At 61.4% G+C, this 21,826-nt stretch overlaps 1 protein-coding gene across 3 annotated transcripts in view; it reads left to right on the top strand.

The window, feature by feature from the left end:
* Positions 1-2,357: 2,357 nt before the first annotated feature.
* The window catches only part of PHF24 (PHD finger protein 24), a 38,521-nt gene continuing 19,052 nt past the window's right edge, over positions 2,358-21,826 (top strand). For all 3 annotated transcript variants that reach the window (XR_005600928.1, XM_039545933.1, XM_039545932.1), the window contains exon 1: positions 2,358-2,465. The gene's annotated coding sequence lies outside the window, so the exon portion shown is untranslated. The remainder of the gene's footprint in view (positions 2,466-21,826) is intronic.

Raw genomic sequence — 21,826 nt, 5'->3', positions numbered from 1 at the left:
TCTGTGCAGAGAAATACAAAGTCCCCTGGTGCCTGCCTGAGGGGGGGCGGTGAGCGGCCCAGGCGCTGCTGGTGCAGCCACACAGAACAGCTGGGTACCGGGGTGACTGGGATCCTACCGAAGAGCCAGGCAGGCTGGAGGGAGCAGTTCTGGGCAGGGCTGGCCGGGGTTAATGGTGCTGGAGGCCAGGCCTCAGTGCCCCGTGAGATGGGCTCCCCGACTCTCCATGGCTGCATCTCAGAGAACCAACATCCCCTCGGGCCCCCGCACCGCTGGCTGCAGGGCACTGAGGAGGCAGGGCTGACAGGCTGGGAGGGGGAATCCTGGCCAGCTCTCCCCAGCCCGCGGGGGGCCTTGCTAGGAGGAGAGGATGCGGGAGACCTGGGACCCCTCTCCCTGTGCAGCAGCGTGAGCACTGGCACCCAGGAGGTGCCTCTGCTCCCCAAGAGCCTCCCCGGGGTGATTAACCCCACCTTGCCCTCAGCCTGGCCATTAGCAGTGATGTCTTCACCTGGGATAACTTCCGGGGATGCAGGACACCTCCCACCACCCCTCCCCTGGTGCCCTTGGGCCCAGCTGGCCCCCAGGCACCCCAGCCACATCATGCCGTGCACGAGGGAACCAGCGCCGTGGGGCTTCGGCAGGGGCCGACGGGTCCCCCCCCCAGCGGCTAATGGCTCCAGCCGGACGGTAAATGCACCGTGAAGTCAGCGCCCCCAGCCCAGCCCCAGGCACCACCAGCCGGCCCTCTGCCTGCGATGGCACCGGACACAGGACACAGACAGGGAGCGGCTGCCACTGCAGGGCTGGCATCCCACGCTGTGGGCAGCAGCTGGGCATGAGGCGGGCGTGGCTGGTGATGCCCTGGCCCTCAGCACCGAGCATGCAGGCTGCCCTGGCCTGCTGTGGGAGCAGCTGGCTGGTGGCAGAGGGAGCTGGGAAAGGAGGGTCCTGGCTCCATGGGCACAGAATGGGCTTTTGGGGGATCAGTAAAAAAAAAAGACCATATGGGGGATCCTACCCAGCCCCCCACCAGCCTGGGATCCTGCCCCAGCTCCAGCCCCCCACCCCAAGAGCCTGACCCAGCCCCCCGTCAGCCTGGGATCCTGCCCCAGCTCCAGCCCCCCACCCCAGGAGCCTGACCCAGCCCCCCTCAGCCCCAGGACCTTGCCCAGCTCCCAGTGTGGCTCTGTCCTGCTGCCCCTCTGTTCGCACCGCCCCACTGCAGTTCTGCCCCGTGAGTGCTAGGGGCTGGATTCTGGTGCATAGCAGAGAGGGGAGAAGCTGCTGGTTCCCCTGCGGGGTGGGGTGGGGGGGGGTATGGATCAGCCCCAGGATGGGGCTGATCTCCCAGCTCTGCCAGTGTCCCTCCACCCTGCCCCCCTGCTGTCCCAGCCCTGGGCTCGCAGACACCCGACACCATCTCTGTCAGAGCCCTTCCATCCCGGCCTCCACTCCTAGTCCTCTCCCAGTTACTCCCTCGTGTGGCCAACCCCCGTGGCCCATTTGAAAGGATGAGAATCCACCAAACTCATTTCACTTGTGACCTAGCCTGGGATTTGATCCCAGCTCTGCAAGGGAGCCGGCCCAATTCCCAGAGACCCCCCCAGACCGGCTGAGGTGCGGCAGGGGCCAGGCGGTCTGAGCCGCATGCCGAGGGCGTGCAGGGCCTGCAGCTAGCTGCACCCAGCTCACCGTGACCTTCCATTCGCTGGATGGCCAGGCGAGAACCCGGCGTCCAGGAGGGACCGATCCTGCCCTGGCCACAGGGGCGGGGGCTGGGGAGCCCCCAGCCGTCCCTTTCCGGCTCTGCTGCTCGGGCTCTGGGAAGGTACCTCTCTAGGCAGGGAAGGGTTAAAGCCCCACAGGCTGCGTGTGGGATCTCCTGGGCTGGGGCTGGGGCTGGGGCTGGGTGGGGTGGGGAGAGGCTGGGCTGACCTTGCTCGGCTCTTTCCTGAGTGGATGCAGTCCCGCGCTGCAGTCCTTGAGGTTGTCACTAATGAGAGCAGCTCAGCCTGGGAGCCAGAGACGTGGGGAAGGATTTTATTGGTATGCCCCAGCCAACGTCAGACTGGTTAAAAACCCGCTTCATCTCCCAGCGAGGCGTCTAGCGCAGCTCAGGCAGTAGCTGGTACAGGGCCAGCAAGCCAGGCGGCATCTGCTCAGCCCTGCTTCCTGCTCGCAGCCGTGTGCACGCGCGCTAGGCTCTGCCACCAGCTGCCAGCATCTTCCTCCTCCCGCATCCTCCGGCAGCATCTGCTCTGGGTACCAGCCTCCCAGCTCCAGTCGCAGGCATCGCCTCTCTGGGCGCCTACGTCCCGGTGCCCCCTCTCTGGGGCGGCGAGGGAGCCCCACCAGGGATGCAGTGAAGGCGGGCAAGGAGGAGGCGGTTGGGAGAAGCAGACGGAATGGGCACAGTGCGGGCAGCTCCTTAGGGCTCGCGGCGCGTCCGGATCCCCTCTCCGGTAAGTGAGGCGTAGCCTCCGTCCGGGGGAGCAGCGCCGAGCCCGCTGCGAATGCCCGGCGGAGAGCGTTCGGGAGCTCGTTAGTGACAGGGCGGGGCACGTCGCCCCGCTGGCCCCCCTCCTCTCCAGAACAGGCACCCCTCTCGCTGGCCTGGGGAGCAGGGGTTCAGAGCCAGTCTGAGCCGGTGGGGGACCTGGCCTTGGTGTCGCCTTGGGGCGGAAAGTCAGACACCAGGGCCAGTCGGTTGGCTCTCTCCCTTGGGTGCAGGGTCCCGATGTGGTGCTGGCCTGAGGGGGTCTCAGGTGGGCGTGGGAGCTCCGTGCAAACGGGGGGAGGGGTGCTGAGTGTGCTGTAGGGCCGGGGACTGTGCTGTCTTGGTATTTCTGCTGCCCTCTGGGAGATGGAGACGTGCGACAGAACAACAAAATCTCCTGCTCTCTGAGCCCGCAGAGCCCAGCCTCCTGCCCCGGGGCCGGGGTGCCAGGCCGCCCTGAGCCCCATCGGCTGCTTTGCTGCAAGCTCAGCAGCCTGCGAAAACCCCAATTCGAGCTGCTCCAGCCCTTCCCTTCCTGCCGCTGCTTGAATCTCGTCCGAGTGACCTGGGTGCTGGGGAAGGTGCTGGCAGGCAGCCCTGGGGCTAGAATCCCCAGCTAGCCACAGAGCAGGGGCAGCTTGGGCACCGGCTGCGCCCCTGTGCCCGCGGGGGCTGCCACTTGGGTCTCGGTGCAGCTCAGTGCCAAGGTGGGGGCAGGCAGAGCCAGTGGAAATAGCGTCCTGGGCCCCTCAGCGCTGCCTCCAGAACCCGCCTTTGCTGAGCCACGCAGGCCCGCCTGCCCCTGCCCACGCCCTAGCCAAGCGAAGGGGGCCAGCAGCCGGGAACCAGCTGCCCTGCACGGGCCAGGCACGGCTGCTGGTCAGTCCCTCTGCCCCCCTCTCCCGCAGGCGACCCTGCAGCGCGGCCCCGGCGCGAGCAGGACCACGCTGGGTGGACAGAGCCGGGGGGCCCTGCCCCAATGAAGCAGGAGCAGGGGGTGCGGGGAGCGCCCCTCTTGGGCTTCCCAGGAATGCTAGCCCAGCCTCCAGCCGGCGCAGGTTACCGGCCCACGCTGCCTGCTCCCCAGGCTCCAAGAAGGGGCCGATGCTGAATGCTTCAGAGGAGACTGTAGCCCTCTCCCAGCCCCCCTGGCCTTGGGGGAATCGCCCTGAGCCCAGCTGGGGGGACAATGGGCCCTGAGACCCTGTCCCCTCTCCAGGCACCCGCAGTGCCCCCAGCCCACCCAGAGCTGTCCCTTGTTGCCCTGTGCATAGATGGGGCTGTCAGCCCCTGCTGGGCCATGCCCCACACAGGGACCCCAACGAGGCCAGGTCCCAGGGTCGTTCCTGCCCTCCTGGGGAGTGTGAGCCCACAGCTCACTGCTGAGCCCCAGGGGCAGTGCCCCTGCAAGGTCCGTCCCGCCTTGGCAACGCCCAGACACGGGCTTCTCATGCTTCTACCCTCCTGGGCCATCACCCGCAGTCACTTCTGGAGCTTCTCCTGGCCTGACGTCTGTCTGTCCATCTGCCCCAACCAGGGACGGGCACCTCGGCCCTGGGGCAGCATCACTGGCTCCAGGTGCCCACCTCAGCCCTTTCCTCGCCCGGCCTGCATCGGCTGGAATCCGGAGAGCGTAGCGCGGTGACCCGCTCCCAGCCCTTCCTTCCCACGGGACCGTCAGGGCTCCCAGCTCCCTGCTTCCCCAGCTGGACACACCTCGTGCTCAGCAGCTCTTCCTGGCTCTCTCTCGCCCTCCCCTCACCCCTGGTGACCCCCCTGGGCTGCCCCAGCCCTCCCCAGCCTCTGACTGCAGCCTCCCCTCCGCGCCCCCAGCACCCTGCACACACGCCAGCCCATGAGCTGGGAGGCCGGGCAGCCACGGGCTCCAGTGGGGAAAAGCGAGGGGTGAAGTGACGGGTGGCAGAGCCGACAGAGGGGCAGGGTGCATGCCTGGAGTGGAGGGAGCCTGCGAGTTCCCGGGCTCTGTATAAAGAGCAGTGACCGTCCCGCTGCCCTGCTCCTCCTCCCCGGGGCACTCAGTGACAGCGACCCGGCACAGCGCTGCGTCGGACGGGGCACCCAGCTGCATCCTCCTCCACGAGCCACACAGCAGCTTCTGCAGGCCACCTCCTCCAGCCGCACTCTCCCCCGGCCAGCGCAGGCACCAGGGCCCTGCTGCCAAAGCAGGGATTCGGGGTAGGCAGCAGGAGGCGTCTTTCCCTCTCCACCTTGTGCCAGCCTGGGCGTCTGGCTGCCATGTGCTCCCCCCATGCGCCCCTCACCGAGTATAAGGGGAGCTTAAATGGCTATTAGCCAGGATGGGTAAGGAATGGTGTCCCTAGCCTCTGTTCGGCAGAGGGAGGAGATGGACGGCAGGAGAGAGATCACTTGATCATTGCCTGTTAGGTTCACTCCCTCAGGGGCACCTGGCATTGGCCACTGTCGGTAGACAGATACTGGGCTAGATGGACCTTTGGTCTGAACCGGTACGGCCATTATTATGTTCTTATGAGCTGCTGCCCTGGCACAGACACCATCGCTGCACCGTGCAGGGTGGCCACCAGCAGGGGCAGAGCATACACCCACCGTCAGGGAGGCCTGCCCAGCCGGGGATCTCCTCCAGCCGTGGGCCATCAGCCGGGGAAGCCGCCCTGACATGGTGGGGAGACCCAAAGAGGGAGGGGGAGCTGCACCCAGACCGGGCGGAGTGGCTGGAGAAGATGCCAGCCCCAGGGCAGCCTGGCTGCCGTGACTGCCAGCCCCACCCCAGTGTCTGACAGACCCAGCACAGAGACACGCAGCAGCAGCTGGCTTCCCTCCTTCCCAGGGGCCTTCCCCCGAGGGGGCGAGATCAGAGCTCCTTCCCTCCCCGCTCCAGGGAGTGCTGCACAGAAAGCCCTGAGGGCCCCATGCAGACGCCAGCTTTGAGCCGTCATTTGCACTAGTGACAGAAGTGTGCGCCGGGCCCAGTTACTGGAGTGGGGGCAGGGTGCAAACCCACAGCGCCCGGTGCCCCCCGGAGAACAGGCACCTCTCTGAGGGCAGGAGGTTGCAGCCGGCTGTAATCAGCCCAGCACAGGTCCGGCCGGTCACGTTCCAGGGCAGGCGGGAGAGGAACGCTGAGGGATCCATCGTGCTGAGCACTAGACTGCAGGGGACAGACCGATGGAGCCCAGGCAAAGCCCCGTCGGATGGGCTGGAGGGCGCAGGCCCACCAGGGGGGCTGGAGACGAGAGGTCAAACCCCAGGACACCATCTTCAGAGCGGGGGGGGCTGATGCTGAACTGCAGCAGCCCGGGGTGGATGGCTCCCCCCTGGGGTCCCAGCTCCACGTTAGCTCTCGCGCAGGGCTGAGGCCTTCCCTGCTTTCCTTCTCCACACAAAGGCCACACGCTGAATTCTCATTAACTCACCAGATGCAGCCTGAGACCTCAGGAGCAACTCAGCCTTAACAACCCAGTCCTGTGCTCACAACCCGACCATGACAACCCAGTGCTGGGCTCACAACCCGACCATGACAACCTAGGCCTGTGCTCACAACCTGACCATGACAACCCAGGGCTGGGCTCTCCGCCTGACAATAACAACCAGCCCTGTGCTCACAACCCGACCATGACAACCCAGCACTGGGCTCTCTGCCTGACAATAACAACCAGCCCTGTGCTCACAACCCAACCTTAACAACCCAGCCCTGTGCTCACAACCCGACCATGACAATGCAGAGCTGGGCTCTCTGCCTGACAATAACAACCAGCCCTGTGCTCACAACCAGACCATGACAACCCAGCCCTGTGCTCACAACCCGACCATGACAACCCAGTGCTGGGCTCACAACCCGACCATGACGACCTAGCCCTGTGCTCACAACCCGACCATGACAACCCAGTGCTGGGCTCACAAGCCGACCATGACAACCCAGTGCTGGGCTCACAACCCGACCATGACAACCTAGCCCTGTGCTCACAACCAGACCATGACAACCCAGCACTGGGCTCTCCGCCTGACAATAACAACCAGCCCTGTGCTCACAACCCGACCATGACAACACAGTGCTGGGCTCTCCGCCTGACAATAACAACCAGCCCTGTGCTCACAACCCGACCATGACAACCCAGTGCTGGGCTCACAACCCGACCATGACAACCTAGCCCTGTGCTCACAACCCGACCATGACAACCCAGTGCTGGGCTCACAAGCCGACCATGACAACCCAGTGCTGGGCTCACAACCCGACCATGACAACCTAGCCCTGTGCTCACAACCTGACCATGACAACCCAGGGCTGGGCTCACAACCCGACCATGACAACCTAGGCCTGTGCTCACAACCTGACCATGACAACCCAGGGCTGGGCTCTCTGCCTGACAATAACAACAGGCCCTGTGCTCACAACCCGACCATGACAACCCAGCGCTAGGCTCACAACCCGACCATGACAACCTAGCCCTGTGCTCACAACCCGACCATGACAACCCAGTGCTGGGCTCACAACCCGACCATGACAACCCAGTGCTGGGCTCACAACCCGACCATGACAACCCAGTGCTGGGCTCACAACCCGACCATGACAACCTAGCCCTGTGCTCACAACCTGACCATGACAACCCAGGGCTGGGCTCTCCGCCTGACAATAACAACCAGCCCTGTGCTCACAACCTGACCATGACAACCCAGTGCTGGGCTCTCCGCCTGACAATAACAACGAGCCCTGTGCTCACAACCCGACCATGACAACCTAGCCCTGTGCTCACAACCCGACCATGACAACCCAGTGCTGGGCTCACAAGCCGACCATGACAACCCAGTGCTGGGCTCACAACCCGACCATGACAACCTAGCCCTGTGCTCACAACCTGACCATGACAACCCAGGGCTGGGCTCTCTGCCTGACAATAACAACGAGCCCTGTGCTCACAACCCGACCATGACAACCCAGTGCTGGGCTCACAACCCGACCATGACAACCTAGCCCTGTGCTCACAACCCGACCATGACAACCCAGTGCTGGGCTCACAAGCCGACCATGACAACCCAGTGCTGGGCTCACAACCCGACCATGACAACCTAGCCCTGTGCTCACAACCTGACCATGACAACCCAGGGCTGGGCTCACAACCCGACCATGACAACCTAGGCCTGTGCTCACAACCTGACCATGACAACCCAGGGCTGGGCTCTCTGCCTGACAATAACAACGAGCCCTGTGCTCACAACCCGACCATTACAACCCAGCGCTAGGCTCACAACCCGACCATGACAACCTAGCCCTGTGCTCACAACCCGACCATGACAACCCAGTGCTGGGCTCACAACCCGACCATGACAACCCAGTGCTGGGCTCACAACCCGACCATGACAACCCAGTGCTGGGCTCACAACCCGACCATGACAACCTAGCCCTGTGCTCACAACCTGACCATGACAACCCAGGGCTGGGCTCTCCGCCTGACAATAACAACCAGCCCTGTGCTCACAACCTGACCATGACAACCCAGTGCTGGGCTCTCCGCCTGACAATAACAACGAGCCCTGTGCTCACAACCCGACCATGACAACCTAGCCCTGTGCTCACAACCCGACCATGACAACCCAGTGCTGGGCTCACAAGCCGACCATGACAACCCAGTGCTGGGCTCACAACCCGACCATGACAACCTAGCCCTGTGCTCACAACCTGACCATGACAACCCAGGGCTGGGCTCTCCGCCTGACAATAACAACCAGCCCTGTGCTCACAACCCGACCATGACAACCCAGTGCTGGGCTCACAACCCGACCATGACAACCTAGCCCTGTGCTCACAACCCGACCATGACAACGCAGAGCTGGGCTCTGGCCGACCATGACAACCCAGTGCTGGGCTCACAACCCGACCATGACAACCCAGCCCTGTGCTCACAACCCGACCATGACAACGCAGAGCTGGGCTCACAACCCGACCATGACAACCTAGGCCTGTGCTCACAACCTGACCATGACAACCCAGGGCTGGGCTCTCTGCCTGACAATAACAACGAGCCCTGTGCTCACAACCCGACCATGACAACCCAGCGCTAGGCTCACAACCCGACCATGACAACCTAGCCCTGTGCTCACAACCCGACCATGACAACCCAGTGCTGGGCTCACAACCCGACCATGACAACCCAGTGCTGGGCTCACAACCCGACCATGACAACCTAGCCCTGTGCTCACAACCTGACCATGACAACCCAGGGCTGGGCTCTCCGCCTGACAATAACAACCAGCCCTGTGCTCACAACCTGACCATGACAACCCAGTGCTGGGCTCTCCGCCTGACAATAACAACGAGCCCTGTGCTCACAACCCGACCATGACAACCTAGCCCTGTGCTCACAACCCGACCATGACAACCCAGTGCTGGGCTCACCGCTTGACAATAACAACCAGCCCTGTGCTCACAACCTGACCATGACAACCCAGCGCTAGGCTCACAACCCGACCATGACAACCTAGCCCTGTGCTCACAACCCGACCATGACAACCCAGCACTGGGCTCTCTGCCTGACAATAACAACCAGCCCTGTGTTCACAACTCGACCATAACAACTCAGCGCTGGGCTCTCTGCCTGACAATAACAACCAGCCCTGTACTCACAACCCGACCATGACAACCCAGCTGTGGGCTCTCCGCCTGACAATAACAACCAGCCCTGTGTTCACAACCCGACCATAACAACTGAGCGCTGGGCTCTCCGCCTGACAATAACAACCAGCCCTGTGCTCACAATCTGACCTTAACAACCCACCACTGCACTCACAACCTGACCATGACAACCCAGGGCTGGGCTCTCTGCCTGACAATAACAACCAGCCCTGTGCTCACAACCCGACCATGACAACCCAGTGCTGGGCTCACAACCCGACCATGACAACCCAGCGCTGGGCTCTCAGCCAGACAATAACAACCAGCCCTGTGCTCACAAACAGACCTTAACAACCCACCACTGCACTCACAACCTGACCATGACAACCCACGGCTGGGCTCTCCGTCTGACAATAACAACCAGCCCTGTGCTCACAACCCAACCATGACAACCCAGCGCTGGGCTCTCTGCCTGACAATAACAACCAGCCCTGTGCTCACAACCCGACCATGACAACGCAGAGCTGGGCTCTCTGCCTGACAATAACAACCAGCCCTGTGCTCACAACCAGACCATGACAACCCAGCACTGGGCTCTCCGCCTGACAATAACAACCAGCCCTGTGCTCACAACCCGACCATGACAACCCAGTGCTGGGCTCACAACCCGACCATGACAACCTAGCCCTGTGCTCACAACCCGACCATGACAACCCAGCACTGGGCTCTCCGCCTGACAATAACAACCAACCCTGTGCTCACACCCCGACCATGACAACCCAGTGCTGGGCTCTCTGCCTGACAATAACAACCAGCCCTGTGCTCACAACCCAACCATAACAACCCAGTGCTGGGCTCTCCACCTGACAATAACAACCAGCCCTGTGCTCACAATGCGACCATGACAACCCAGTGCTAGGCTCACAACCCAACCATGACAACCTAGCCCTGTGCTCACAACCTGACCATGACAACCCAGCGCTGGGCTCTCCACTTGACAATAACAACCATCCCTGTGCTCACAACCCTACAATAACAACCCAGTCATAACAACCCAGTGCTGGGCTCTGAGCCTGACAATAAAACCCAACCCTCTTTCTCACAGCCCTAAGACAGCACACTGACAGGTACTTAGGGTCAGCAGGATTTCAGCTGTGGTGGGGCGGTGACTGGCCTGGGGAGAGGAGGAGGCTGAGAGTGAATGGATTGTAGCTCGGGAGGCGGGGGTGATGCATGGATTTTAATGGTGCAGTGGTCGGGGACCCAGGACCCATCGATTTGGGTTGGGGGACTGGGTCAGTGGTTTGTAGTTGTGGGGGGAGGGGGGAGATTCCTGGGCATATGTGGCTGGGGAGCGATATGGCGGGGGCTATGCACTTTGCTGGAGAGCGGTGGCGCAAATCCTGGTTAGCACAGCTCCAGTAGGGCCGGCACAGTCAGGTTGAGCAGAGGGACTGGCAGGGGGCTGCAGGTCAGGACTGAGGGGCACTTGGGAGGTGGGGTTGGGGGGCCCAGGCCTAGGGCGACCAGACGTCCTGATAAAATCGGGAGCGCCCCGATATCTCGGTGTTTGTCCTGCGTCCCGATGAATGTTTTGTTGTTGTTGTTGTCGTTTTGCTCCGCTCTTCTATTTTTTGTGCTCTGCTGGTGACATATCCCCCCCCCCCACACACACACACACACACACACACACACGTGTCTCGATATTTTCTTCCTCTCATCTGGTCACCCTACCCAGGCCTGGACTAGCTGCTGATGGAAAAGGTGCCAGACCCCAGACCCCCAAACTTCCTGCCTTCAGCAGCAGAGCACAGGCAGGCAGGACGTCTCAGCGCAGCACCCTGCCACCCGCTCTCGCCCTCCGGATTCCGGACTGGGATTTCAGGACAAGGGCCCAGCCCCAGCGACTGGCCAGGCTGGGGCAGAGCGTGGGGAGCCCAGGTGGTGCCAAGGAGAGCAGAGTTGGTTGCACCCTGGGGTGGGCTCAGGGCTGTCCAGGTGCTGTGCAGACGGACGGGCCAAGGTGGGCCCAAGACGCTCGCCACCTCGGAGATGGCCAGGTGCCTGTGCAGATGGGCCAAGTGATGCACGCATTCGGGGGCCCTGCAGCTAGGTGCAGGGGTGCCAGCCGTGCCAATGGCCAGGCGGCAGCGACCTGCAGGCATTGCTGCCAGTGCAGGGGCTGGCGGGGTGTGGCGGAGCAGGAAGCAGGGTGGATTTGACCTGGGAATGTTGCAGGGGAGTTACATTGGGGATGGGGGACTTCCCTTGAAGGAAGATCCCTGAGCTGTAACCTGAGCCAGGATGGGGGTGGGGAGAAGTGACACCCACTCTCTGCCCGGGAGACTGGACAAAGGAGAGGAGGAGCTGGGGGAAGGGAGGAGATTTTGGTTTCAGTTGTGTGCTGGGTGGTGGAAGGCAGGGAACCCCAAGGCTGGGGTCTAAGCTCCCTGAACCCCAACCCGCCCCCCGAAGGATTTGACTGAGGGGTCCTGGTTGTACCTACAAGCTCTGTTTTAGCCTGCGTTTCTATTGTCCAATAAACCTTCCATTTTACTGGCTGGCTGAGAGTCCCGGTGAATCCCAGGAAGAGGGGTGCAGGGCCCTGACTCCCCCACACTCCGTGACACGGGCTCAGAGTGGGACCTGGCAGGGAGGGCAGCTCTGAAGGTGGCAGGGCCCGGAGCAATTGTTTTACAGGTCAGAGCTGGCAGCAGGAAGGTGCCCGACGTGGTGCCAGGGCTGGGTCTGTTACCTCCCACTGGAACAATCCCTCCCCCCACAGCCCAGCCCCTCACACCCCCACACACACTGTGCCAGCTGTTCCCATAGCAACTCCATGCCCTGCAGACCCCTCCCCCCCAGCTCTCACCCCCAGCCCCTGGCACCTTCCCACCATGGACCTTGTCACGTGAGCGCCGATCCCAGCCCCTCTCCATGTCTCAGTTTCCCCCCTCTAAGGGGGGCATCTCCACCCTGCCTTGCCCTGTTGGGAGAAGCCAGGTGCAGGCACTGGGCCAGGAGCTGGGGAAGGGAAAAGGGGCTTTTACTAGGGGGACACAAAGCAGGAGAGACCTGCCATCATGCAGGTGCCTCTCCCAGGAGCTGAGCCGTTTTTAATGCCATCTGCAGTGGAGGCCGCCCAGCGGGGAAATCTGCTGGAGGGGAGCCTGGGCTGGGAGGGGGTCTGAGCTGGCCCCGGCGGGCAGCTGGCTGAGGTGGCAGCTCCTCTCTCCAGTGTGTGTTTGATGGGGCTGCTGGGCTGGGCACTGGGCAGGGCAGGGCGGCACAGAGCTCCCCACCAGGGAGGGGCCTGGGGCCACCCCCTGGGGTTTAGGGAACCGTGTTCTTCGCCAGGGGAGAGGCGAGGCCTGACGTGCCCCGTGCACAGAACCGGCCGTACCAGCACTACGCCACCCCCCAGGCACCACCCCCGAACCCCCACCAGTGCCTGAGCCCTGCCCCGGAAGGGGGATCAGTCCCCACAGCCACTCTGCCAGGGCGGGGGGGGAGGGTGTCCCCGAGGTGGGCCCTTGTCCCCGAGGAACCAGGCTGTGCCTCGCCAGCTCGCCTCGTGGGATCTCAGCCAGCCAGCAGACCATGCTGCTTCCCGCCGCTACAGACCTGAGCCCTGAGGCTGCTCCCAAGCCCTGAGCCGCCCCGGCCGCCAACTCGGCCCCTCTAGCCACGCGTGGGTCGTGCACACGCACCCCGGCACCGCGGCTGGAGTGGGGCTGGCCCTGGCAGCCGGAGGAGACGGTGAGGTCCCCGTTCACCTGGGCCGGGGAAGCGGACAAAGGCCTTGATGGGGTCAGAGCAGGAAAGGAAGCTGGGCCTGCGAGCAGTCGGTGCCTGGGAGGGGGACGGCAGGGTCCAGGAGTGGGCAGGGATCCCCTGTCTCCCAGCGGGGCCAGCCAGGGGTGTGGGATGATGAGACCCACCTGGGGCCAAATGACTGGGCAGGGGCTCAGAGAGGAGGCTCCAAACGCAGCCAAGGGGGAGCTGCTGAGGGGAAAGGTCGGTGCAGATGCAGCCCCAGGAAGGCGGTCGGGGTAGCCGGTGGGGAGAGGCAGGAAGGAGGGTGCAAACCCCTGACTCTAAAAGGGGAGCGGGTTAATCTGACTCCATGAGGCCCCAGGAGAGGAGGGCTGTTATTGTAAAGGCGCCAGGCGTGAATGAGTTACTTTTGGAACCTGAGGGAAACTGAGGCAGGGTGCCTGCAGGGCCCCCCAGGCCAGGGGGTGCAGCCCTGGGATGGCACCTGTCTATACACTGCTCCAAAGATCCCCCCACCCCCCCGTTCCTATGTTTCCCTCCTGTCGCTGGGAGTTTGTTTCACACCCTGCGAAGAGGCTGCCTGCCTCAGTTGCTCGTGGCGTGTGCTGCTCCCAGGGCTTGTGGGCATCGCTCTGCACTGTGGCGCGAGCAGGAGAGCACAGGTCTAGGAGCCAGCTCCTCTTGAGGGCTGTGCCCAGCTCTGACACATACGGGGTGTGACCCTTGGGCCTCAGTTTTCCCTTCTGTATGTGGGGGTGCAGTTCCGGGTCCCCCTCGCAGGGGAGGGGAGGATGCGTTCGTTTGAGCCTGGGATGTGCCGTGCGCTTTCACCCCCAGGGCTGAGTTCTTTGCCAGCGGGGCGGTGGTCTCTGCCCCCGGCCCTCAGTGGGGAGGAACGGGTGGCGAGCTGGCGAAGGGGGTGGGGGGATGCTGCAGCCTCTTGCTTGAAGCTTGGCACTCCTGCGTGAAGGTTGAGGACAGCCGGCGTGTGGAGACTGCAGCTGTCTGCAGCCAGATTTGGAGTCTCCAGAAAGGAGAGCTAAAAATAGCCCCTAGGCTGCACCAGGCGACAAGGTCAGGCTGGCACTAACCCGTGCCAAGGTGAGCGGCAGCACCGGATACTCCATGCCAAGGTGTCAGCACACGCTGCGGGACCTGCCAGCAGGGCTCAGCGTGGCACGGGCAGGGCTGCCACGTCAGCACCACTGATGCGTAGTGTCTCTGCCATGGCTGCAGGGCGGGAGAGCTGGAGACAGCCAAGCAAGGGTCAGGGGCTAACGTGCCCTGGCAGGAGGGAGACAGGAGGCTGTGCCGGGGCGGGTGCTGCAGAGGGGAAGGTTCTCGCACCCAGAGCGGACACGCTGAACACGTGAAGGGAGCGGGGAGAGACGCAGGCCCAGGAGGTTGGCTGGACCCAGCGCCTGGGTGGGTGAGAGCCCGGGAGAACCGTTGCAATGCACGGGGAGCCCAGGGAGCGCCGGGGAGACTGTGACACAGGGAGCGTGGGTAGCTGCACCAGCTGCCTTTGCCTGCCTGCCCCGAGGGCCTGGGCACTGACCCTGGGGCATGGGGAGCGCAACCTGGGAGAGGGATGCTGCAGCCTGAGGGTCTAGCCATGTTGTTCGGTGTTCCCGTAAAGCCAGGCCTGGGCCACAGCGATGCCCTGGAGCACGCTAGGCCCAGCTCGCGCCAGTCTGTAGTAGTGGCAAGGGGGTGGAGGCCGGGGTGGTGGGAGCCCTGAGCCCTCGGCCAGGCAGGGAGGCACAGAGAGAGCTCACGATGCTCTGAGACCATGAGAGCGTGGAACAGGCCCTGTGCCCTGCGGCAGCTCTGCCGGGAGGGAGGGCTTGGCAAAGGGGTCCCGGGGCTGTGGGAAGAGCCCACGCAGGTGGGGGGCTGATAATAAATACAGGGGAGTCGTCTGTTCTGGACGGGCAGGGCTGCCAGTGGAGCTGAGACGCGTTGCTGTTGGCTGGAGACAGGGAGCGCTGAGGCCTCCGGCTAAGGAGATTCTAGATCCAGCCTGGGGCAGGCCGGCGTGCGGGGTGAGGAGTGATTGGGAGGCCCAAGGAGGAGATATTGGTCTTGGCCTCAGCGAAGGAAAATCATTAATTCCTCTGGCGATAGATCAGCGCGGTGCAGCCATGGAGGCAGGCGAGGGACATGGCTCCTTTAGCACCAGCTGCCTGCAGCGGGCAGGAGTCAGACGGGCACTGCCCCTGTGGGACAGGGGCCTGGCACTCTGACTGGTGGTACTGTTACCCTGAGGAGTGCTACTGCACTTGGAGAACTGTTACTTGGGGTATGGACAGGGTTGTTTGGGGTGCTGTTATTTGCAGTATGGACATGGTTACTCCAGACACATTGATATGGGATACTGATACTGTACTTGGAGTACTGTTCTTCAGGTACTCTCACCTCTAGCACCGTTGCTGTTGTAAAGGGCACTGCTACTGGTATTTAGAGGACTGTTACTTGGGTACTGTTCCTGTTGTTGAGGGTACCGGTACTGGTACTCAGTCTGCTGTTACTTGAGGCACTATTACTGTTATTCAGGGTATTGGTGGTGTACTCAGAGGGCTGTTACTTGGGGTATTGGTGGTGTTACTCTGAGGGCTGTTTCTCAGGGTACCGGTACTCAGAGGGCTGTTACTTGGGGTATTGGTGGTGTTACTCTGAGGGCTGTTTCTCAGAGTACTGGCGCTCAGAGGGCTGTTACTTGGGGTATTGGTGGTGTCTGCGTCTCCAGCACCTGCTGACAGGGCAGCGCAGCGTGTGGGGGAGGCGAGGCTGGCGAAAGCAGATTAGCCGAGGATTCCCGGAGGTGGCTGCCCACACAGACGCAGACACAGAGACGCTGCGTTGCCACTCACACTCCCGCCTTGCCTTCCCTCTCCATGCTGCCTCTCTGGAAATCACGTATCAACCCGGTGGGCTGGATTCCAGACGGGGCTGGGGGTGCATGAATACACACCTCTGTGTGTGTGAGTGAATACACGCCTCTGTGGGTGTGTGTGAATGCACACCTCTGTGTGTGAGTGTGAATACACACCTATGTGTGTGTGAGTGAATACATGCCTCTGTGTGTGTGTGAATACACACCTATGTATGTGCATGTATACATGCTTCTATGTATGCCTGTGTGTGAATACATGCCTCTGTGTGTGCGTGTGTGAATACACACCTGTGTGTGTGCATAAATACACAAATCCCTGTGTGTGCATGTGAATATACACATCTTTGTGTGTATGTGCATGAATACACACCTGTGTGTGTGCATGTGAATACATGCCTCTGTGTGTGCATGTGTGAATATATGCATCTGTGTATGCGTGAATACACACTTCTGTGTGTGTGTACATGTGAATACTCACCTCTGTGTGTGCATGTGTGTGAATGCACATCTTTCTGTGTGCGTGTGCATGTGTGGGTGCATGAATACATGCCTCTGTGTGAATGTGAGTGGGAGGTGTATGAAGACACACCTGGGTGTGTGTTTGTGTGTGCACATGAAAATGCCCCTCTGTGTGTGTGAGTGTGCAAGAAAACAGTCCTCTGTGCATGGGTGTGCATAAATATATACCTGTGTGTCTGCCTGAACACACAAGTGGCCATGAACATATCCTGGTGCATGTGTGCCTTTGTAATTCTACTGCAGGCATGTCTGTGCATGTGACTAGAGAGCTGCGTGTGAGTGTGTGTATGTGTGTTTTTCTGCCTGGGTGTGTATGATCATGCCTCTGTGCACGTGTGTGCAGTAGTCAGTGTTTGGGGGAGGCTATACGCCTGGCTGAGTGTGTTTGTGCAGAATTATGTCTGGGGATCTGAGCACAATAGAGTGTGTTTGCAGGTGTGTGTCTGTGTGCGGTGTGTGGTTGTCTCTGATTGTGTCTACAGCAGAACCTTGTGAGCGCTCACTGACTGGGAGAGCCATTGCCGGGCACCGTATTTTACAGCTTAGCGAGCAGGCGAACAAACACGATCAAAGCCACTCATGTCTGCTCATTTCCTTTGACAAGCGCCGTGTAGCTGTAATTATTTCAGATGATACTTCCTAGCACAGCGGCGAGTGCACCGGGGCGTATTTTATACAGCAAGGCAGGCTCAGCCGTGTGTTCTCTCGCTACAGCTCCTGCTCCTCAGGACTTTTCCAGCCCTATAACCATGATAACGATTGTCCAGGCCCTGTGGGCCCATTAGCTCATCTAGTCTGACCCTCCTGCAGCTCACAGGCCAGGACATTCCCCCTGTTCCCCCTGCCTTGAGCCCAGGAACGGGTTTGGCTGATGCACCCTCCGGCTGGATGCAAAGACCCCAAGAGATGGGGAATCCGCCATGTCCCTGGGCAGGTTGTGCCAATGGTTAGTGACCTGCACTGTTCAACACTTGTGCCTCCCCTCCTTGGAACTTGTCTGGCTTCAGCTTTTGTTCCGCCCTTGTCTGCTAGGCCAAAGAGCTGTTGGTACTGGGCTTTTCTCCCCGGGGCGGTGCGTCAAGCCGCCTCTCAGGCTCCGTTGATAAGCTAAGCAGATGGCACTCGTTAGGGCTCTCTCGTTGAGGCATTTTTCACCAGCCCTCAAATCAGTTTGGTGGCTCTTCTCTGCCCTCTCTGCAATTTTTCAGCATCCTTTTTAAATGGTGGCTACCAGAATTGGATGCAATGTCCAGCCATGGTCCCACCAGTTCCGCATGTAGGGGGAACCCCCCCCCCCCCCCGTTCTCCTCCCGGCCGTACAGCCAGGGATCGCATTCGCCCTTTCGGCCACAGCCTCGCTCTGGGAGCTCGTGTTGGGCTGTTTGTCTGCTCTGGCCCCAGTCGCTGCTTCCCAGGGCACAGCCCCGCTTCCATGGGTCTGGTCCTACGTGTAGAACTCCGCCTGGCTGTATTAACCCGCTTCGCTTTTCACAGGCCCAGCTTACGCAGCGACCCCGATCGCCCGGTGTGGCTGCCCGGCCTCGTCACTGTTTGCCACTCCGCCAGTCTGTGTGCCAGCCGCACGTCTTACTAGCAGGGGGGTTATATTTACTGCCCGATCGGGGCGGGGGGACGTTGAAAAGCGTCAGGCCTAGGACCGAGCCCGGCGGCATCCCGCCAGGACCCCATTCGATGAGGATTCCCCCTCCCGTAGCCAGCCCGGAGTCGGTTACCGTGGGCGCCGGTGATACTGCACAGCAAGCGCTCGCTTTTTAATCAGAATATCCGTGTCCTTGAGCTCTCACAGCGCTGCGGCGGGGCGGGCCCGGGCTGCCGGCTCTCAGCACGGCTGTGGCTGCGCATTAGCAGCGTGGGAATTAGGGCGGTTCTGCTCTGTGTTTGTGTGCACATACGCACCTCTTCCTGCGGCGCTGGCGGGGGGAGGGTGCCTGCTGCTGTGTGTGTGTGTGCGGGAGTGTGTGTGTGTTTCTCAATGTGTCTGTGTACTGTGTGTGCTTACTTGCTCTGTCTGTGTGTGCGTGTGTGTGTGTGAGGGCAGTGTGTCGGTGTTTCTCAATGCGCATATATATGAAGGCAGTGTGTGTGTGTCTTTCTCAGTGTATGTGTTTCTGAGTCTGTGTGTGAAGGCAGTGTGTGTTTTTCAGTGTGTGTGTGTGAGGGCAGTGTGTGTACGCATGAAGGCAGTGTGTGTGTTTCTCAGTGTGTGGTTGTGTGTGTGTGTGAAGGCAGTGTGTGTGTCTGTGAGGGCAGTGTGTGGATGTGAGGGCAGTGTGTGCGTTTCTCAGTGTGTGTGTGGGAGGGCAGTGTGTGTGTTTATTGGTGTGTGTGTTTCTCAGTGTGGGGGGCAGTGTGTGTGTTTCTCAGCATGTGTGGGGGGCAGTGTGGGGGGGCAGTGTGTGTGTTTCTCAGTGCGGGGGGGCAGTGTGTGTGTTTTGCAGCGTGTGGGGAGCAGTGTGGGTGTTTCTCAGTGTGTGTGTGCGTGTGTGAGGGCAGTGTGTGTGAGGGCAGTGTGTGAATTTCTCAGTGTGTGAAGGCAGTGTGGGGGGGCAGTGTGTGTGTTTCTCAGTGTGTGGGGGGGCAGTGTGGGTGCTTATCAGTGTGTGGGTGCGTGTGTGAGGTCAGTGTGTCTGTGAGGGCAGTGTGTGAATTTCTCAGTGTGTGAAGGCAGTGTGGGGGGGCAGTGTGTGTGTTTCTCAGTGTGTGAGGGGGAGCAGTGTGAGTGTTTCTCAGTGTGTGTTTCTCGGTGTGTGTGTTTCTCAGTGTGTGGGGGGGAGCAGTGTGTGTGTTTCTCAGTGCGTGTGGGGAGCAGTGTGTGTGTTTCTCAGTGTGTGTGGGGGAGCAGTGTGTGTGTTTCTCGGTGTGTGTGTGGGGGTGCAGTGTGTGTGTTTCTCAGTGTGTGGGAAGGAGCAGTGTGAGTGTTTCTCAGTGTGTGGGGCAGCAGTGTGTGTGTTTCTCGGTGTGTGTGGGGGGGCAGTGTGGGTGTTTCTCAGTGTGTGGGGCAGCAGTGTGGGTGTTTCTCAGTGTGTGGGGGGAGCAGTGTGGGTTTTTCTCAGTGTGTGTGTGCGTGTGTGAGGGCAGTGTGTGTGTGAGGGCAGTGTGTGTATTTCTCAGTGTGTGAAGGCAGTGTGGGGGGGAGCAGTGTGTGTGTTTCTCAGTGTGTGTGTTTCTCGGTGTGTGTGTTTCTCAGTGTGTGGGGCAGCAGTGTGTGTGTTTCTCAGTGTGAGGGGGGCAGTGTGAGTGTTTCTCAGTGTGTGGGGCAGCAGTGTGAGTGTTTCTCAGTGTGTGGGGGGGAGCAGTTTGAGTGTTTCTCAGTGTGTGGGGCAGCAGTGTGTGTGTTTCTCGGTGTGTGTGTTTCTCAGTGTGAGTGGGGGGAGCAGTGTGGGTGTTTCTCAGTGTGTGGGGCAGCAGTGTGTGTGTTTCTCAGTGTGTGGGGGGGAGCAGTGTGTGTGTTTCTCTGTGTGGGGGGGCAGTGTGAGTGTTTCTCAGTGTGTGGGGCAGCAGTGTGTGTGTTTCTCAGTGTGGGGCAGTTTGGTTGTTTCTCAGTGTGGGGGCGGGAGCAGTGTGTGTGTTTCTCGGTGTGTGGGGGCAGTGTGTGTGTTTCTCAGTGTGGGGGGGGGCAGTGTGTGTGTTTCTCAGTGTGTGTGTTTCTCAGTGTGTGGGGGGGCAGTGTGTGTGTTTCTCAGTGTGTGGGGGCAGTGTGTGTGTTTCTCAGTGTGGGGGCGGGAGCAGTGTGTGTGTTTCTCGGTGTGTGGGGGGGCAGTGTGGGTGTTTCTCAGTGTGGGGGGGGGCAGTGTGGGTCTTTCTCAGTGTGGGGCGGGAGCAGTGTGAGTGTTTCTCGATGTGTGGGGGCAGTGTGGGTGTTTCTCAGTGTGTGGGGGCAGTGTGGGTGTTTCTCAGTGTGTGGGGGCAGTGTGGGTGTTTCTCAGTGTGGGGCGGGAGCAGTGTGGGTGTTTCTCAGTGTGGGGCGGGAGCAGTGTGAGTGTTTCTCGGTGGGGGCAGTGTGGGTGTTTCTCGGTGTGTGGTGGGGCAGTGTGGGTGTTTCTCAGTGTGGGGCGGGAGCAGTGTGTGTTTCTCAGTGTGTGGGGCAGTGTGGGTGTTTCTCAGTGTGTGGGGCAGCAGTGTGAGTGTTTCTCAGTGTGTGTGGGGGCAGTGTGGGTGTTTCTCAGTGTGTGGGGGCAGTGTGGGTGTTTCTCAGTGTGTGGGGCAGCAGTGTGTGTGTTTCTCAGTGTGTGGGGGGGAGCAGTGTATGTGTTTCTCGGTGTGTGTGTTTCTCAGTGTGTGGGGGGGAGCAGTGTGAGTGTTTCTCAGTGTGTGTGGGGGGCAGTGTGGGTGTTTCTCAGTGTGTGGGGCAGCAGTGTGTGTGTTTCTCAGTGTGTGGGGGGGCAGTGTGTGTGTGTTTCTCGGTGTGTGTGGGGGGGCAGTGTGGGTGTTTCTCAGTGTGTGGGGGGAGCAGTGTGTGTGTGTTTCTCGGTGTGTGTGGGGGGGGCAGTGTGGGTGTTTCTCAGTGTGTGGGGGGGGCAGTGTGTGTGTGTTTCTCGGTGTGTGTGGGGGGGCAGTGTGGGTGTTTCTCAGTGTGTGGGGGGAGCAGTGTGTGTGTGTTTCTCGGTGTGTGGGGGGGGGGCAGTGTGGGTGTTTCTCAGTGTGTGGGGGGGCAGTGTGGGTGTTTCTCAGTGTGTGTGGGGGGGGCAGTGTGGGTGTTTCTCAAAGGGATGGCGGGTGCCGGAGACCCACATGTGCAGCGTGACCAGCGAGCAGCCCCATTGCACAGGGCCCCACGCTGCCCGCCGGTGCCCTCTTGCCCCAGCTGTGCTCGTGTCCTCTCCCAGCGCCATGGTGCCCCCATGGCAGAGCCCACCGTGGCCCTGTCGCCCGCCCGCCTGTCCACGCTGCTGCTTCCCCCAGCCAGCCCACGGCTCTCCCAGCAGCTGCTGTCTGCCAGCCCCGGGCCCTGGGTCTCCTCCCTTGCATGGTTCTCCTGGCGCTGGGCCGATGCTCCCGGCTGGGCCTGCAGCGTTGCGCCTCCCCCGGCTCTCCCCTCCCTCATCAATGGGCCATGCCACAGGGAGGGGCGCTGCTTTGCAGGGGGTCTGGGCCCCCTCCGCCCTGCGGGGCACTAGGACTCCGCGGGAACGCTGCCGTGGGGGGGCCCAGGACCTGCACGCGACTCCCCCAGCAGAGCATCCGCAAATCACCTGCCTGCCAGCCCCGGCCTCAGGAGCCTGGGTTGCCCTGGCAACCGGGGAGGAAATCAATAGATTGATTTCTATTGCAGAGCGCGCAGGGAGATGGGCAGCGCTTTGGGGTGCGGGGCCGCCGCTGGCCCAGCGGGAACATGGGGGGGTGCACGCGTGGTGTGGGGGCAAGCTGGGGGCAAGCAGGGGGTGCAGAGTCGCCCGGGTGACCCCGGGTCCAATAACAGAGGGTGCAATGGGGCCCGAGGGCTGGGACATACTGGGGTTTTGTGTCCTCAACTTGAACTGCAAACCCATGGACTGGGGGGCTTGAA

The sequence above is a fragment of the Mauremys reevesii genome, linkage group 6 (assembly GCF_016161935.1).
Source record: "Mauremys reevesii isolate NIE-2019 linkage group 6, ASM1616193v1, whole genome shotgun sequence".
NCBI lineage: Eukaryota > Metazoa > Chordata > Testudines > Geoemydidae > Mauremys > Mauremys reevesii.
The sequence above is the reverse complement of the archived record's forward strand: the minus strand, read 5'-3'. Positions and strand labels throughout refer to the sequence as shown.